The sequence below is a fragment of the Nuphar pumila genome, chromosome 12 (genome assembly GCF_984573655.1).
Source record: "Nuphar pumila chromosome 12, dmNupPumi1.hap1.1, whole genome shotgun sequence".
Classification (NCBI taxonomy): Eukaryota; Viridiplantae; Streptophyta; class Magnoliopsida; order Nymphaeales; family Nymphaeaceae; genus Nuphar; species Nuphar pumila.
In genome coordinates, this window is record NC_143260.1 from 63070004 (window position 1) to 63084515 (window position 14512).

The following is a 14512-nucleotide window of genomic DNA, read 5'->3' on the forward strand; positions in this document are numbered from 1 at the left end:
TAAAAAAATTCTCATAGTGATTCAATTATGCATATATGTGTTATAAGGTTGTTTAGAAAAATTCATAGTTATTCAATCTTGCATATATGTTAAAAAAATTCATAATCATTCAATCTTGCATATATGTGTTCTTAGGTTGTCCAAAAAAATTTCTAGTGTTTCAATCATACATATATTTGTTCTAATGCTGTAAAAAAAATTATAGTGATACAATCATGCATATATGTGTTCTAAGGTTTTCAAAAAAAATCATAGTGATTCAATCATGCTTGTATGTGTTCTAAGGCTATCAAAAAAAAATTATAGTGATTCAATCATGCATATATATGTTCTAAGGTTGCAAAAAAAAAATTATAGTGATTCAATCATGCACATATGTGTTCTAAAGTTGTCAAAAAAACATTCTAGTCACTCAATCAGGCATATATTTGTTCAAATGCTATAAAACAAAATTCATGGTGATTCAATCATGTATATGTATGTTCTAAGGTTGTCAAAAAAAATTCATAGTGATTCACTCATGCATATATGTGTTCTAAGGCTATTCAAAAAATTTCATAGTGATTCAATCTTGTGTATATGTGTTCTGAGGTTGTCAAAAAAAAATTATAGTGTTTCAATCATGCATATATTTGTTCTAAGGCTGTCAAAAAAAATATATAATGATTCTATATTGCATATATGTGGTCTAATACTCTCAAAAAAAAATTATAGTCAATCAATCATGATTATATGTGTTCTAAGGCAGTCAAAAAAATCCCATAGTGACTCAATCACGCATATATGTGTTGTAAGACTATTAAAAAAAAAATCACTCTGATTCAATCATGCATATATGTGTTCAAAGGTTGTCAAAAAAAAATCATAGTGATTCAATCATGTATATATGTGTTCTAATGCTGTCAAAAAAGTTTCATAGTGTTTCAATTATGCATATATGTGTTCTAAGGCCGTCAAGAAAAATTCATAGTGATTCAATCTTGCGTGTATGTGTTCTGAGGTTGTCAAAAAAAATTCATAGTGATTAGTCTTCCATATATGTGTTCTAAGGTTGTCAAACAAAATTTTATAGTGATTTAATTACGCATATATGTGTTCTAAGGCTGTCTAAAAAATTTCATAGTGATTCAATAATTCCTATATGTGTTCTAAGCCTTTAAAAAAAAATCAAAGTGACTCAATCATGCATATAAGTGTTCTGACGTTGTAAACAAAAATTTATAGTGATTCAATCATGCATATGTGTTCTAACGCAGTCAAAAAAAATTTGTAGATTCAATCATGCATATATGTATTCTAAGGTTGTCAAAAAAAATTCATCGTGATTCAATCTTGCATATGTGTTCTAAGTTTTTCAAAAAAAAATTATAGTGATTCAATCATGCATATATGCGTTCTAAGGATGTCAAAAAAATTTCACAATGATTCAATCATGCATATAGGTGTTCTAAGGCTATCAAAAAAAATTCATAGTGATTCAATCATGCATATATTTGTTCTAAGGCTATCAAAAAAAATTCTAAGTGACTCAATCACGCATATATGTGTTCAAGCATTCTAAAAAAAAAATCATTGTGATTCAATCATGCATATATAGCTTCTAAGAAAGTCAAAAAATCTCCACAGTGATTCAATCATGCATATATGTTGTCTAAGGCTGTCAAAAATTTTTTATATTGATTCAATCATGCATATAGGTGTTCTAAGGCTATCAAAAAAAACTATAATGTTCCAATCTTGCATATATGTGTTCTAAGGTTGTCAAAAATATTTTATAGTGATTTAATCATGCATATATGTGTTCTAATGCTGTCAAAAAAATTTTTGTGGTGATTTGATCAATCATATATGTGTTCTAAGGCTGGCAAAACATTTTCATAATGGCTCAATCATGCATATATGTGTTCTAAGGCTATCAAAAGAATTTCATCATGATTTAATCATGCACATATGTGTAATAAGGTTGTCAAAAAAAAATTATAGGGACTCAATCATACATATATGTGTTCTAAGGCTGTCAAAAAAAATCATAATGATTCAATATTGCATATATGTGTTCTAAGGCTGTCAAAAAAAATTTATAGTGATTCAATCATGCGTATATGTGGTCTAATGTTATGGAAAAAAATTTATAATGATTTCATGACGCATATATGTGTTCTAATGCTGTCAAAAAAAATTTTAATAGTCAATCATGCATATGTGTTCCAAGGCTGTCAAAAAAAAATCATAGTGATTCAATCATGCATATATGTGTTCTAACGCTTTTAAAAAAAAATCATAGTAACTCAATCATGCATATAACAGTTCTGACGTTGTAAAAAAATTTCATAGTGATTCAATCATGCATATGTGTTCTAAGGCTGTCAAAAATAATTTATAGATTCAATCACGCATATATGTATTCTAAGGCAGTCAAAAAAAATTCATCGTGATTCAATCTTGCGTATATGTGTTCTAAGTTTGTCAAAAAAAAAATATGGTGATTCAATAATTCATATATGTGTTAAAAGGCTGACAAAAAAATTTCACATTGATTCAATCTTGCATATATGTGTTGTAAGGCAGTAAAAAAAAATTCATAGTAATTTTATCAAGCATATATGTGTTCTAAGGCTATTAAAAAGTTTTCTAAGTGACTCAATCACACATATATGTGTTCTAGCATTCTCAAAAAAAAATTCAGAGTGATTCAATCATGCATATATGTCTTCTAAGGTAGTAAAAAACAAATCATAGTGATTCAATCATGCATGTATGTGTTCTAAGGCTGTCAAAAAAATTTCTAGTCACTCAATCATACATATATTTGTTCTAATGCTCTAAAAAAAAATTATAGTGACATAATCATGCCTATATGTGTTGTAAGGTGAACATAGAAAATTCATAGTGATTCAATCATCCTTATATGTGTTCTAAGGCTATCAGAAAAAATTTATAGTGATTCAATCATGCATATAAATGTTTTAAGGTTTCCAAAAAAAAATTATAGAGATTGAATCATGCGTATATGTGTTCTAAGGCTCTCAAGAAAAAATCATAGTGATTCAATCTTGCGTATATGTGTTCTAAGGCTGTCAAAAAAAATTCATAATGATCCAATATTGCATATATGTGTTCTAAGGCTGTCAAAAAAAAAGTTATGGTGATTGAATCATGCATATATGTTGTCAAATGCTGTAAAAAAAAAATTGTAGTAATTCAATCATGCATATATGTGTTTTAAGGTAGTCAAAAAAATTCCATAGTGACTCAATCATCCATATATCTGTTTAAGGCTATCAAAAAAATTTAATTCTAATTCAATCATGCATATATGTGTTCTAACGTTGGAAAAAAAAATCATAGTGATTCAATCATGCATATATGTGTTCTCATGCTATCAAAAAAGTTTTATAGTGATTCAATTGTGCATATATGTGTTCTAAGGCTGTCAAGAAAAATTTATAGTTATTTAATCTTGCATAGATGTGTTCTGAGGTTGTCAGAAAAAATTTATATTGATTCAATCATGCATATATGTGTTCTATTGCTGTCAAAAAAAAATTATACTGATTCAATCATGCATATATGTGTTCTATTTCTGTAAAAAAAATTCATATTGACACAATCATGCATATATGTATTCTAAGGCAGTAAAAAAAATTCATAGTGACTCAATCATGCAGATATGTATTCTAAGGCACTCAAAAAACTTTTATAGTGATTCAATCATGCAGATATGTATTCTGACAATGTCAAAAAAAAATCAGTCATTCAATCTTTCATATTTGTGTTCTATGGCTGTCAAAAAAAATTCATAGTGATTCAGTCCTAAATATACGTGTTCTAAGGTTGTCGAAAAAAAATTAAAGTGATCCAATCATTCATATATGGGTTCTAAGGCTGTCAAAAAGTTTTTATGGTAATTCAATCACTTATATATGTGTTCTAAGGTTGTCAAAAAATATTCATCATAATTCAATGATGCATATATATGTTGTAAGGTTGTCAAAAAAAATTAAAGTGATTTAATCTTGCATATATGTGTCTATGGATGTCAAAAAAATTTCATAGTGATTCAATAATGTATATATGTGTTCTAAATCTATCAAAAAAGCATCTTAGTGACTCAATCATGCATATATGTGTACTAAGAATGTCAAAAAAATTTCATACTGATTCAATCTTCCATATATGTGTTATGGTGTTGTCAAAAATTTTTTACAGTGATTTATTAATGCATATATGTGTTCAAATGTTGTCAAAAAAATTTTGTAGTGATTCAATCAAGCATATATGTGTTCTAAGGAAGTAAAAAAAAAATTATACAGACTCAATCAAGCATATATATTTTCTAAGGCTATCAAAGAAATGTCATAATGATTCAATCATGCATATATGTGATATAAGGTTGTCAAAAAAAATTATAGTTATTCAATCTTGCAAATATGTGTTCCAATGCTGTAAAAAAAAATCATAATTATTCAATCATGAATATATGTGTTCTAAGGTTGTCAAAAAAATTTCATAGTGATTCAATCATGCATATATGTGTTCTAAGGTTGTCAAAAAAAAATCATACTGATTCAATCATGCATATATGTGTTCTAAGCCGGTCCAAAAAATTTTATAGTGATTCAATCATGAATATATGTCTTCTATGATTGTCAAAAAAAAATCATAGTGATTTAATCTTGCATATATGGGTTCTAAGGTCGTCAAAAAAATTTATAATAATTTAATGACCCATATATGTGTTCTAATACTATAAAAAAAAAATTCAGTGATTCAATCATTCATATAAGTGTTCTAAGGCTGTCAAAAAAATTTCATTCTGACTCAATCATGCATATATGTGTTCTAAGGCTTTCAAAAAAAAATCATAGTGAATCAATCATGCATATGAGTGTTCTGACGTTGTAAAAAAAAATTCATAGTGATTCAATCATGCATATGTGTCCTAAGGCTGTCAAAAAAATTCCATAGTGATTTAATCATGCATTTATGTGTTCGAAGGCTGTCAAAAAAAATTTATAGATTCAATCATGCATATATATATTCGAAGGCTGTCAAAAAAAATCATTGTGATTCAATCTTGCATATATGTGTTCTAAGGCTGTCAAAAAGAAATCACACTGACTGAATCATGCATATATGTGTTCTAAGACTGTCAAAAAAAATTTATAGTGATTCAATCAAGCATATATGTGTTGTAAGGTGATCAAAAAATTTTCTAAGTGACTCAATCATGCATATATGTGTTCTAATGCTGTCAAAAAACTTTTATAGAGATACGAACCTGCATATATGTGTTCTAAGGTTGTCAAAAAAAATTTCATAGCGATTCAATAATGCTTATGTGTGTTCGAACGCTATAAAAAAAATATATATAGTGATTCAATCATGCACATATATGTTCCAAGGTTGCCAAAAAAAATTTATAATGATTCAATCATGCATATATGTGTTCTAAGGTTTTCAAAAAAAAATTCTAGTGATTCAATCATGCATATATTTGTTCTAATGCTATCAAAAAAAGTTCATAGTGATTCAATCATGTATATGAATGTGCTAATGTTGTAAAAAAAAAATTGTAGTGATTCAATCATGCATATTTGTGTTTTTAGGCTGTCCAAAAATTTCATGGTGATTCAATCTTGCATATATGCGTTCTGAGGTTATCAAAAAAAATTTATAGTGTTTCAATCATGCATATATGTGTTCTAAGTCTGTAAAAAAAAAGCATAATGATTTAATATTGCATATATGTGTTCTAAAGCTGTCAAAAAACATTATAGTGATTTAATCATGCATATATGTGGTCTAATGCTGTCAAAAAAAAATTTATAGTCTTTCAATCATGCATATATGTGTTCTAAGGCACTCAAAAGAATTCTATAGTGACTCAATCATCCATATATGTGTTCTAAGGTTGTCAAAAAAATTTCTTAGTGATTCAATCTTGTATATATGTGTTCTATGTTTGTCAAAAAAAATTATAGTGATTCAATTATGCTTATAAGTGTTCTAATGCTGTAAAAAAAAAATTATAGTCATTCAACCATGCATATGTATGTTCTAAGGCAATCAAAAAAATTCCATGGTGACTCAATCATGCATATATGTGTTCTAAGGCTATAAAAAAAATTTCATTATGAGTCAATCATGCATATATGTGTTCGAACGTGTCAAAAAAATTTCATAGTGATTCAATCATGCATATGTGAACTAGTATGTTCTGTACACCGCCCGCAGTCAGAAAGAGTGTTCTATAATACACCGCCCGCAGTCAAAAAGAGTGTTCTATAATCCACCTTTGTTCCAGTCGAGTCTAAATTCCCTCCTACCGTGTGTCGTACACAAAGCAGTAGAGTATACAATCCTATTCCTTGCCCGAGCAGTTAACTACGTGGAAGTACATGAGGCGACTGACCCAACAGAAAGCCTGTTTCGGCTTGCTCCTTGCTCGAAAGCGTCTAATGTTGTCAAAAAAGTTACATTGTAATTCAATTATGCATATATATGTTATAAGGCTATCAAAAAAAAATCATAGTGATTCAATCTTGCGTATATGTGTTCTAAGGCTGTCAAAAAAAGTTCTAGTGATTCATTCATACATATATTTGTTCTAATGCTGTAAAAAAAATTTATAGTGATACAATCATGCATATATGTCTTCTAAGGTTGTCAAAAAAAATTCATAGTGATTCAACCATGCTTATATGTATTTTAAGGCTATCAAAAAAAATTTATAGTGACTCAATCATGCATATATATGTTCCAAGGTTGGAAAAAAAAATTATAGTGATTCAATCATGAACATATGTGTTTTATGGTTGTCAAAAAAAATTTCTAGTGATTCAATCATGCATATATTTGTTCTAATGCTATAAAAAAAAATTCATAGTGATTCAATCATGTATATATATGTTCTAAGGTTGTCAAAAAAAAATTATAGTGAATCAATCGTGCATATATGTGTTCTAACGCTGTAAAAAAAAATCATAATGATTCAATATTGCAAATATGTGTTCTAAGGCTGTCAAAAATTTTTTATAGTGAGCCAATCATGCATATATGTGGCAAATGCTGTCAAACAAATTTTGTAGTCACTCAATCATGCATATATGTGTTCTAATGCTGTCAAAAAAATTCCATAGTGACTAAATCATGCATATGTGTTCTAAGGCTATCAAAAAAAATTCATTCTGATTCAATCATCCGTATATATGTTCTGACATTGTCAAAAAAATTTCATAGTGATCCAATCATGCATATATGTGTTCTAATGCTGTCAAAAAAGTTTTATAGTGATTCAATCTTGCATATATATTTTCTAAGATTGTCAAGAAAAATTCATAGTTATTCAATCTTGTGTATACACGTTCTGAGGTTGTCAAAAAAAATTTATAGTGATTCAATAATGCATATATGTATTCTACGGCTGTCAAAAAAAAATCATAATGATTCAATATTGCATATATGTGTTCTAAGGCTGTCAAAAAAAATTATAGTGATTAAATCATGCATATATGTGGTCTAATGCTGTCAAAAACAGTTTGTAGTCATTCAATCATGCATATATATGTTGTAAAACTCTAAAAAAAATTCCATAGCGACTCAATCATGCATATATGTGTTCTAAGGCAATCAACAAAATTTCATTCTCATTCAATCATGCATATATGTGTTCAAACGTTGTCAAAAAAAATTCATAGTGATTCAATAATGCATATATGTGTTTTGATGCTGTCAAAAAAGTTTCATTGTGAATCAATTATAAGTATATGTGTTCTAAGGCTGTTTAGAAAAATTCAAAGAGATTCAATCTTGCGTATATGTCAAAAAAGTTTCATAATCATTCAATCTTGCATAATTGTGTTTTGAGGATGTCAAAAAAAATTCTAGTGATTCAATCATACATATATTTGTTCTAATGCTGTAAAAAAATTTATTGTGGTACAATCATGTATATATGTGTTCTAAGGTTGTCAAAAAAAAATCATAGTGATTCAATCATGCATATATATGTTCTAAGGTTGCCAAAAAAAATTTATAGTGATTCAATCATGAACATATGTGTTCTAAGGTTGTCAAAAAAAATTTCTAGTGATTCAATCATGCATACATTTGTTCTAATGCTATAAAAAAAAATTCATAGTGATTCAATCAATTATATGTATTTTCTAAGTTTGTCAAAAAAAAAATCATAGTGATTCAATCAAGCATATATGTGTTCTAAGGCTGTCCAAAAAATTTTATAGTGATTCAATCTTGCATATATGTGTTATGAGGTTGTCGGAAAAAATTTATAGTGTTTCAATCATGCATATATGTGTTCTAAGGCTGTAAAAAAAAATCATAATGATTCAATATTGCATATATGTGGTCTAATGCTGTCAAAAAAAATTAGTAGTCATTCAATCATGCATATATGTATTCTAAGGCAGTCAAAAAAATTCCGTAGTGACTCAATCATGAATATATGTGTTCTAAGTTTATCAAAAAAAAATCATTCTGATTCAATCATGCATATATGTGTTCTAACGTTGTCAAAAAAAATTTATAGTGATTTAATCGTGCATATATATGTTCTAATGCTGTAAAAAAACTTTCACAGTGATTCAATTATGCATATATGTGTTCTAAGGCTGTCCAGAAAAATTCATAGTGATTCAATCTTGCGTATATGTGTTCTAAGGTTGTCAAAAAAAAATCATGGTGATTTAATCTTGCATATATGTGTTCAGTGGTTGTCAAAAATATTTTATAGCGATTTTATAACGCATATATATGTTCTAATGTTGTAAAGAAAAATTTATAGTGACTCAATCATGCATATATGTGTTTTAAGGCTGTCAAAAATATTTCACAGTGATTCAATCATGCATATATGTGTTTTAATGCTGTCAAAAAAATTCATAATGATTCAATCAAGCATATATGTGTTCTAAGGCTATCAAAAAAAATTCTAAGTGACTAAATCATGCATATATGTGTTCAAGCATTCAAAAAAAAATCATAGTGATTCAATCATGTATATATATGTTCTAAAAGGTCAAAAAAAAATTATAGTGATTCAATCATGTATATATGTGGTCTAAGGTTGTCAAAAAAAATTCATAGTGATTCAATCATGCATATATGTGTTCTAATGCTGTGAAAAAAAATTATAATCATTCAATCTTGCATATATGTGTTCTAATGCTGTCAAAAAAAATTTGCTGTGATTCAATCATGCGTATATATGTTCTAAGGCTATCAAAAAAATTTCATAGTGACTCAATCATGCATATATGTGTTCTAAGTGTGTCAAAAAAAAAATTAGTGATTGAATCTTCCATATATATGTTCCAAGATTGTTAAAAAAATTTATAATGATTAAATCATGCATGTATGTGTTCTAATGATGTCAAAAAAAATTTATAGTCATTAAATAATGCATATATGTGTTCTAAGGCAGTCAAAAAAATTCCATAGTGACTCAATCATGCATATATGTGTTCTAAGACTATAAAAAAAAAACTATTTTGATTTAATCATGTATATATATATATGTGTTCAAACGTTGTCAAAAGCATTTGATAGTGATTCTATCATGCATATATGTGTTCTAATGCTATAAAAAAAGTTTCATAGTGATTCAATCATGCATATATGTGTTCTAAGGTTGTTAAGAGAAATTCATAGTAATTCAATCTTGCGTATATGTGTTTTGAGGTTGTCATAAAAAAATTATAGTGATTCAATCATGCATATATGTTCTATGGCGGTCAAAAAAAATTTATAGTGATTAAATCATGCATATATGTGGTCTAATGCTGTCAAAAAAAATTTGTTTTCTTTCAATCATGCAGATATGTGTTCTAAGGCACTCAAAAAAATTCCATAGTGACTCAATCATGCATATATGTCTTCTAAGGCTATCAACAAAATTTCATTCTGATTCAATCATGCATATATGTGTTCTAACGTTGTCAAAAAAAAAATCATAGTGATTCAATCATGCATATATGTGTTCAAATGTTGTCAAAAAAGTTTCATAGTGATTCAATCATGCATATATGTGGTCAAATGCTATCAAAAAAAGTTTGTAGTCATTCAATCATGCATATATGTGTACTAAAACTCTAAAAAAAATCCATAGCGACTCAATCATGCATATATGTGTTCTAAGGCAATCAACAAAATTTCATTCTCATTCAATCATGCATATATGTGTTCAGACATTGTCAAAAAAAATTCATAGTGATTCAATCATGCATATATGTGTTTTGATGCAGTCAAAAAAGTTTCATTGTGAATCAATTATAAGTATATGTGTTCTAAGGCTGTTTAGAAAAATTCAAAGTGTTTCAATCTTGCGTATATGTCAAAAAAGAATCATAATCATTCAATCTTTCATAATTGTCTTTTGAGGATGTAAAAAAAAAATTCTAGTGATTCAATCATGCATATATTTGTTCTAATGCTGTAAAAAAATTATTGTGGTACAATCATGTATATATGTGTTCTAAGGTTGTCAAAAAAATTCATAGTGATTCAATCATGCATATATATGTTTTAAGGTTGCCAAAAATTTTTTATAGTGATTCAATCATGAACATATGTGTTCTAAGGTTGTCAAAAAAAATTCTAGTGATTCAATCATGCATACATTTGTTCTAATGCTATAAAAAAAAATCATAGTGATTCAATCAATTATATGTATTTTCTAAGTTTGTCAAAAAAAATTCATAGTGATTCAATCAAGCATATATGTGTTCTAAGGCTGTCCAAAAAATTTTATAGTGATTCAATCTTGAATATATGTGTTCTAAGGTCGTCAAAAAAAAATTATCAATCATGCACATATGTGTTCTAAGGCTGTAAAAAAAAGTCATAATGATTCAAAATTGCGTATATGTGGTCTAATGCTGTCAAAAAAAAATTGTAGTCATTCAATCATGTATGTATTCTAATGCAGTAAAAAAAAATCTGTAGTGACTCAATCGTGTATATATGTGTTCTAAGGCTATCAAAAAAATTTCATTCTGATTCAATCTTGCATATATATGTTCTAACGTTGTCAAAAAAAAATCATAGTGATTTAATCATGCATATATATGTTCTAATGCTGTCAAAAAAGTTTCACAGTGATTCAATTATGCATATATGTGTTCTAAGGCTGTCAAGAAAAATTCATAGTGATTCAATCTTGCGTATATGTGTTCTGAGGTTGTCAAAAAAAAATCATGGTGATTTAATCTTGCATATATGTTTTCAGTGGTTGTCAAAAATATTTTATAGCGATTTAATAACGCATATATATGTTCTAATGTTGTAAAGAAAAATTTATAGTGATTCAATCATGCATATATGTGTTTTAAGGCTGTCAAAAATATTTCACAGTGATTCAATCATGCATATATGTGTTCTAATGCTATCAAAAAAACAAGTCATAATGATTCAATCAAGCATATATGTGTTCTAAGGCTATCTAAAAAAATTCTAAGTGACTAAATCATGCATATATGTGTTCAAGCATTCAAAAAAAAATCATAGTGATTCAATCATGCATATATATGTTCTAAAAGGTCAAAAAAAATTTATAGTGATTCAATCATGTATATATGTGGTCTAAGGCTATCAAAAAACATTTCATAGTGATTCAATCATGCATATATGTGTTCTAATGCTGTCAAAAAAAATTATAATCATTCAATCTTTCATATATCTGTTCTAATGCTGTCAAAAAAAATTTGTTGTGATTCAATCATGCGTATATGTGTTCTAAGGCTGTCAAAAAAAATTCATAGTGACTCAATCATGCATATATGTGTTCTAAGTGTGTCAAAAAAAATTTTTAGTGATTCAATCTTCCATATATATGTTCCAAGATTGTTAAAAAAATTTATAATGTTTAAATCATTCATGTATGTGTTCTAATGCTGTCAAAAAAACTTTGTAGTCATTAAATAATGCATATATGTGTTCTAAGGCAGTCAAAAAAATTCCATAGTGACTCAATCATGCACATATGTGTTCTAAGGCTATCAAAATAAAATTGTTCTGATTCAATGATGTATATATATGTGTTCAAACGTTGTCAAAAGCATTTGATAGTGATTCAATCATGCATATATGTGTTCTAATGCTATAAAAAAAGTTTCATAGTGATTTAATCATGCATATATGTGTTCTAAGGTTGTTAAGAGAAATTCATAGTGACTCAATCTTGCGTATATGTGTTTTGAGGTTGTCATAAAAAAATTATAGTGATTCAATCATGCATATATGTATTCTAAGGTTGTCAAAAAAAATTCATAATAATTCAATATTGCAAATATATGTTCTATGGCGGTCAAAAAAAATTATAGTGATTAAATCATGCATATATGTGGTCTAATGCTGTAAAAAAAAAATTGTTTTCTTTCAATCATGCAGATATGTGTTCTAAGGCACTCAAAAAAATTCCATAGTGACTCAATCATGCATATATGTCTTCTAAGGCTATCAACAAAATTTGATTCTGATTCAATCATGCATATATGTGTTCTAACGTTGTCAAAAAAAAAATCATAGTGATTCAATCATGCATATATGTGTTCAAATGTTGTCAAAAAAGTTTCATAGTGATTCAATCATGCATATATGTAGTCAAATGCTATCAAAAAAAGTTTGTAGTCATTCAACCATGCATATATGTGTACTAAAACTCTAAAAAAAATTCCATAGCGACTCAATCATGCATATATGTGTTCTAAGGCAATCAACAAAATTTCATTCCCATTCAATCATGCATCTATGTGTTCAAACGTTGTCAAAAAAAATTCATAGTGATTCAATCATGCATATATGTGTTTTGATGCTGTCAAAAAAGTTTCATTGTGAATCAATTATAAGTATATGTGTTCTAAGGCTGTTTAGAAAAATTCAAAGTGTTTCAATCTTGCGTATATGTAAAAAAAGATTCATAATCATTCAATCTTTCATAATTGTGTTTTAAGGATGTAAAAAAAAAATTCTAGTGATTCAATCATACATATATTTGTTCTAATGCTGTAAAAAATTTATTGTGGTACAATCACGTATATATGTGTTCTAAGGTTGTCAAAAAAAATTCATAGTGATTCAATCATGCATATATATGTTCTAAGGTTGCCAAAAAAAATTTATAGTGATTCAATCTTGAACATATGTGTTCTAAGGTTGTCAAAAAAAAATTCTAGTGATTCAATCATGCATACATTTGTTCTAATTCTATAAAAAAAAATCATAGTGATTCAATCAATTATATGTATTTTCTAAGTTTGTCAAAAAAAATCATAGTGATTCAATCAAGCATATATGTGTTCTAAGGCTGTCCAAAAAATTTTATAGTGATTTAATCTTGCATATATGTGTCCTAAGGTCGTCAAAAAAAATTTATCGATCATGCATATATGTATTCTAAGGCTGTAAAAAAAAATCATAATGATTCAATATTGCATATATGTGGTCTAATGCTGTCAAAAAAATTTTGTAGTCATTCAATCATGCATATATGTATTCTAAGGCAGTCAAAAAAAATCTGTAGTGACTCAATCGTGCATATATGTGTTCTAAGGCTATCAAAAAAATTTCATTCTGATTCAATCATGCATATATGTGTTCTAACGTTGTCAAAAAAAATTCATAGTGATTTAATCATGCATATATATGTTCTAATGCTGTCAAAAAAGTTTCACAGTGATTCAATTATGCATATATGTGTTCTAAGGCTGTCAAGAAAAATTGATAGTGATTCAATCTTGCGTATATGTGTTCTGAGGTTGTCAAAAAAAAATCATGGTGATTTAAACTTGCATATATGTTTTCAGTGGTTGTCAAAAATATTTTATAGCGATTTAATAACACATATATATGTTCTAATGCTGTAAAGAAAAATTTAGAGTGATTCAATCATGCATATATGTGTTTTAAGGCTGTCAAAAATATTTCACAGTGATTCAATCATGCATATATGTGTTCTAATGCTGTAAAAAAAAAATCATAATGATTCAATCAAGCATATATGTGTTCTAAGGCTATCAAAAAAAATTCTAAGTGACTAAATCATGCATATATGTGTTCAAGCATTCAAAAAAAATCATAGTGATTCAATCATGCATATATATGTTCTAAAAGGTCAAAAAAAATTTATAGTGATTCAATCATGTATATATGTGGTCTAAGGCTGTCAAAAAAATTTCATAGTGATTCAATCATGCATATATGTGTTCTAATGCTGTGAAAAAAAATTATAATCATTCAATCTTGCATATATGTGTTCTAATGCTGTCAAAAAAAATTTGTTGTGATTCAATCATGCGTATATGTGTTCTAAGGCTGTCAAAAAAATTTCATAGTGACTCAATCATGCATATATGTGTTCTAAGTGTGTCAAAAAAAAATTTAGTGATTCAATCTTCCATATATATGTTCCAAGATTGTTAAAAAAAATTATAATGATTAAATCATGCATGTATGTGTTCTAATGCTGTCAAAAAAACTTTGTAGTAATTAAATA